Here is a 6157-nt window from a genome sequence, read left to right as displayed (position 1 = left end):
CAATAAATGAATACAAACAGGCAGTGAGGCTTTACAACCCAACTTTTGAGGATGTTGAACTGCTCCTTTCTGAATTGTTCACCCCTAATGAAAAGGCAAAATTTATTGCCAAGACTAGAAGCAACCCAAATCTTTCTTCATGGCCAGAACAACGTGAGGACTTAAAGCTATCCTCACATGCTAACATGACTTATCTTAGAAGGTTCAGGGAGGACTTAGCAGAAGCAATGAGGCTACATGCAAGAAGATCTAATGTATGGGGGTCCTTTGAAAAAATAAGGCAAGGAGTGGAGGAACACCCAAGTGTTTATGTAGACAGGTTATTAGAGGTGGATGAAACTATCCTGGGTTTCAGGGACATGACTGCTGAGGACAACATCCAGCATATCAGGAAGCAATTTGTTAAGGGCAGTCTGAATCACATCCAGGCATATTTCAAGTTGCATTGCCCACAATGGGAGACCATGCCCACTGAGGAGTTAAGGAAAACATCTGCATATGTCCATGAATCTAGAGATAGTGAACCAAAGCCATCAAAGACCTCTGAAAAAGATAGGGAGATTGCAGAGCTGAAGAGACAACTGAAAGAAGCTCAGAAGTCCAAGGAGATAGAGGAGATTAAAAATATGGCTCTGATGTCCAGCAATCAGAGGAGCCAGAGCAGGCTTAGGCAATCTTCTAGCAGTGTAAACAACTTGGTCAAGCAGTGTTTTCCTGTGCTCAAAACTTGGACACATAGTTCAGGAATGTAGGTTCAAGTCCCAAATAAATTTTGGAAATAGAATCAATAATAACAACAGGAGAAACACCTACTACAATTCGAGATACAACAACAAGAATAATAGCAACAACAGTAACAATGCCAATAGATACAGTGACAAAGTAAAGGCCAAGTGTTGTGATCATAACTATGCCAAATTTAGTAATTCCCCTAGTTTATCAAAAATGGAGGAACACATGTCCCAAGGAGCCAGACCTCATACCTTATGAACCGAGAAAGCAGCCTTAGTTGTTGTAAGAATAGATAAGGGCAGTGACAGTGATGTGGAAGAGGAATATGGGAAAAAACAAAATGGGTGCAGAAATTATGAATTATGGGTTGGTGGATGTAACACAAAGTTACAAAGAAATGACTGAGGAGGAGTTGCAAGTGGAGGAGGATATAATAGAAATAAAGGAGAGAATTTATGGGAAAGGAAACAGTGATGTGGGGAACACTGAAAGGGAACCAGGCACATCTGCACAAATTCTTGATACAAGCTTGAAGAAAGTAGCATTCATTGATTCTCACTATGAGGGGAAAGAAGCATCATTCTGTAATAAGACTGTGGATCATTTACATCACTCTGTAGTACAGCAAGTCCAAACAACAAGGGCAATGGTTTTAGACAGGTGTTCTAATGGGGATCTCTTAGAAACAGACAGTGTCGACAAGGGAGATGGGCTCCTGCAGACCATTGAGAAGGAAAGTGCTAAATTCTCAGACACAGGCACAACCTCTTCTCTATCACCAACTAGGAAAGCTGAAAGGGAAAGTGGAAAGTCTAGTAGCTACAATACTACAAGAACTTTAAAGCTGGATCCTGATGCTAAGGAATTTGTACCAATCCTACTTCAGGGTCAGGTGCATACAGATGTAGCACACTTTCAAGCCTGTGATACTCCAGAGAGAGCTGCCTTTGGAGTAAATTCTGAGTTAATGCATTTAAAGGAATTCAATTCCATAAATGTCAGTAGCCAAGAGAGAAACAAAATGACACCAATAGGAACAGAGAAAGAATCTACAACACTGACTTTGTTTCCTATGCAAAGTACATCTGCAGTTAAGTTTCCTGTTACTGACATAGAGTCTAGGGATCAAATACAGGAAGAAAGCATAGACTCACAGGATTGGGATGTGGTCATGAGCCAAAAACACATTCCCAATTCTGGAGAATTTCCTTTAATGCAGAGAAATACCTCTCCTCAATCTAACTTTGCACAAGTCAAGCAAAGCATGTTCAGTGAAGATAAGGACACTCTACCTTACTCATGGTCTGGGAAAACACTGACACTGATAGGCCCATGAATGGTCCAGGGATGCCAATTAAGGCACAGGCAGTCCAAGAAGCCACTTTTGAAGGAGACTTACCATCATTACACTCACAGCATCCTGGGCCAGCACAGACAGAAGTCCTAGAACAAGATCAATGGGATTTGGGGGACATTGAGATAGAAACACCTTTGGTACCTGTTGATCAGATAGCTAAAGACAGGGAACCCTCGGTTATGGTGACAATAGGGGATCAAATCTATCCTGCTCTTATTGACACTGGAGCAACCCGGTCTGTGTTTAAATCTGCACCAGAGAATTGTGCACTAATGGGGATGTGAGAGTAAAAGGAGCCACTGGGCAAATGGAGTTGGTGCCCAAGCTAAGATCTACCCTTTTATCAAGTTTTCAAAGTTAAAAATGATGATACATTCTATACAATGAATTGGTTCAATTTAAGTGGTTATCTTTATTTCAAAAATTTACAAAAAGCAAATAATAACATCTATTGTGGCAACTTAAAACTAAAGCCTTAAGATAATAGATCTTAGTCAAATTATGCCTGCTGTATTGACAGTCTAACTATCCCTTAAAGGTTATTTGAGTAGATTGGAATTGAGATTAAAATGCAAAAATTAAAGCTATTAAGGAAAAAAGAAGTTTAAATATTATTGAAATATTATTGTGAAATGCCACTGAAAATTATCATGCATTAAAATACAACTTGTTAATAAGTAATTATGAATAAAAATGAAGTATATATGCAAAAAAACCCCATTGGTATTCATGACTTGTAAAATCAAAACTTTTCATTGAATATGTAAATCTTAGAAACTTCTCAGATACAATTAGAAAAAATTGTTGTTTAAGGTAAAAGCCATTGGAATTGCAACTAATATTAATTTTGAGTTTTAAATTCAGATATAGTAGTCTGAGAACTCATTGAACTATATCTACCATTCAAAAGAAAGACATGACTGATTAATAGCTCTGAATCTTACCTGAAGTCAAACAGTGTTTAATACTTTTCCTGCCTTTTTCCTCTTAAAGCAAACTGTTATAATCAAAGTAAAGTGAAATAATAATTGTAGCCCCAGAATTTTAATGTGTATAGCAAACAAATAAGTTTCACTACTTACTTAAGAGACCATACCCTATCCCAAGTTCTTGTTTCAATGAAGTATAATGAATCTCTTATAAATTAATTCATTTATATAATCACTGAAGATAAATTGGAGTATCAAACATACAAACAAAAACTCCAGAATTATAATATGTGGGTCAAGGTTTTGTTTTTACTTACATAGGAAATGAACACCTACAGTAAAGAATTCCTCAGGAACAGCTAGACTCATGAAACAACCCAGATGACAACATCAAAGACTCCAGCCACTGAAGCCCATGATTTTAAGACAAGCCAGAGGAACTATTCACATGGCAGAACAATCCCTGAAGAGGGCAAGCCCCCTTAAGACTGATCAATCTTAACTTAACCCAGCCCAATTATTATTATTGTTATATTTCCACTACTTTGAAAAGTTTAACATAATGATGTACACCCTTATATTCTGATATTGGGTATAACTATTTCTGTAACAAATGTAAATTTTCAAGGTGCTTTTCCCCTTCCATTAGCTACCTAACCCCATACTCATTCACCAGAAGAAAACATAGCATAATAGATCCACAGTAAGCACACACACCTTACCCCAAATACTTATTGCAGATCTGATTAGGAAAAGTTCCTCCCTCTATTCAGCCTTCTCTATAGCATCCTACTTTTATAATAGTTTCTCATCCCTCATCTCCAGTAACAATGTGCTACATACCCTTAGTGTCTGTGGAATAGCCCTTGCCTTGCTCCAGATTGAATTGAAGTCACTGCAATTAAAGAAAAAAAAAAAAAGGGACAGATGCCAGAAGCCATAGAGGCTGTGAGGTTAGCATGGCTACTCACAAGCTCTGACAATCCAGCACGGCAGGTTGTCAGGAGGATGGAAATTCCACACTCAGTTTACCCCATGTGATTCTTTTTACAGTGACATTCACTTGCATTGAAATTATTGCAATCAATATCCTTATCCAGCTCAAAGGAGACACAGAAAAACAATACAGGTTCATGGCAAGAACAATCACAGCCATAGACTACCCACTATCCAAAAATAACCCCCTAGATTATAGAAATTTCCCCTAGAATCAGCCTAGCAAAAATCCAGCAATTAGTGAGTTAATGCAAGTTTCCAAAGTTCCCAGCAAGAAAATACCTGGCCTGAGTTTGTTCCCAAACTCCTACAGACCATAGAAACAGTGAAACACAAGGAAATTAAGGCAATGACAAACTAGCACAGAATCACCCTACCAGAAGTGTATTCTTAGTGATCCTATAACAGAAAAAAACACCATGGGAACAAAACATTGGACCAGACTGATATTATTGTATCTTATTGGATGTAATCAACTACCATAACTATCTCCTTGATTGATGATGGGAATGAATAGTATAAAGCATATAAGAATTTAATATCAACTTATTGAAAGATGTGACATAATATAAAGAAGATTTTATATGATCAAAAAATTTGGGTAAACATATGAACGGGTAAAATTGATACTCTAAGATATGTACCATCATATTAAGCAATAGGTAAAAATATAATTAACATTAGGGTTTCAAAATTTGGTAATTTAAAAATAATATATGCATTAAGAATCTAGTATATTATGAATATAGAAATTTGGACAGCATTGTAATTGATTGGGATATAAAAATTATTTTAAAAGCATGTGCAATGTATGAAAAGAAATACATGATCTAAAGAATAACATGCAATTTGTTTTAAAAAATATTATTATGGGTAAGAACAAGCAAGTAGAATAGCCTCATGTGAACACACTCAGAAAGGTACAGTGACCAATCAAACGTGACTTGCCAGCTTGGCTTTGTAAAGGGAAAAAATGAACAAGAAGCTAATATCAACTTTATAACATCTATAATATTGTTCAAAAATACAGCTTTCCCTAGTTCACCACAATTGGAGTATAAATTAAAAATAAAAAAAGGGAAACAGCAGATATTACTAATAAATAGTTAAAATGTAAAACATCAAAAAGAATTGGTTTAAAAAAATTGGTTTAAATTTATCAGTTTAGGTGTACTTATAAAATAAAAAAGAAATATAGAGGATAAAGACAGTTAATACAAAGAAAATATTGTTTGGAAATTTCCTAAAGCTTTCTAAATTTTCAAGACTTTCAAAAATTACCCTTTTTGTTGATACCCAGATGCCCATCCAACCTTTTGGGGGGATGTTCTTTGCAAATTAGGTGCCACTATCCAGTGTAATAAGTCAGGCAAGATATTCCTACACTTACCCAAACAGTCACTCAAGCACCATCCCTTGATATTCCTAGGGCAAGTGGAGGGTGATGAGGAGGAACAACATATAGGGAGTATCTTTGAAATACTGAAAGATATCCCAGAGGCAGTTTGGGCTAAGCATTCAACCGATGTGGGAGTTTTAAAATCTGCTACACCTGTAAAGATTGAGGTGAAAGAGGGCACTCCACCTAGAATCCCTCAGTATAGGTTGAGCAAAGAGGCCACAGAGGGTATCAGGTCCATTATCCAAAGTCTCCTGGAACAAGGCATTTTGGTCTATACTATATCTGAGTACAACACACCTGTTATGCCCATTAAAAAGCCAAAGAAAGATCCAAATGGCAAAACACAATGGTGTTTTGTGCAGGATCTTAGAGCAGTAAACAACTTTGTTAAGAAGGGACACTCAGTGGTACCTAGCCTGGCAAATATCATCGCTGAAATTCCAAGTAATGAGGCCTGGTTCATGGTCGTGGACCTGTGCTGTGCATATTTTACCGTACCCCTGCATGAGTCCAGTCAAAAGATTTTTGCATTTTCCTGGGAGGGCAAGCAACTCTGTTGGACCCGAATTCCACAAGGTTTTTCAGAAAGTGCAAATATCTTTTGCCAGATCCTGCAGAGATCTTGAGTCAATCATATTCACTGAGAGTAAACTAGTGCATTATGTTGATGACCTTTTGCTAATGTCACCAAAGGGACAGCAAATATCTGTTTCAAGAGCTATGCAAAAGGGGACACAAGAT

This window comes from Gracilinanus agilis, chromosome 5 (genome assembly GCF_016433145.1).
Source record: "Gracilinanus agilis isolate LMUSP501 chromosome 5, AgileGrace, whole genome shotgun sequence".
Taxonomy (NCBI): Eukaryota; Metazoa; Chordata; class Mammalia; order Didelphimorphia; family Didelphidae; genus Gracilinanus; species Gracilinanus agilis.
Note: the sequence above shows the minus strand (reverse complement) of the source record.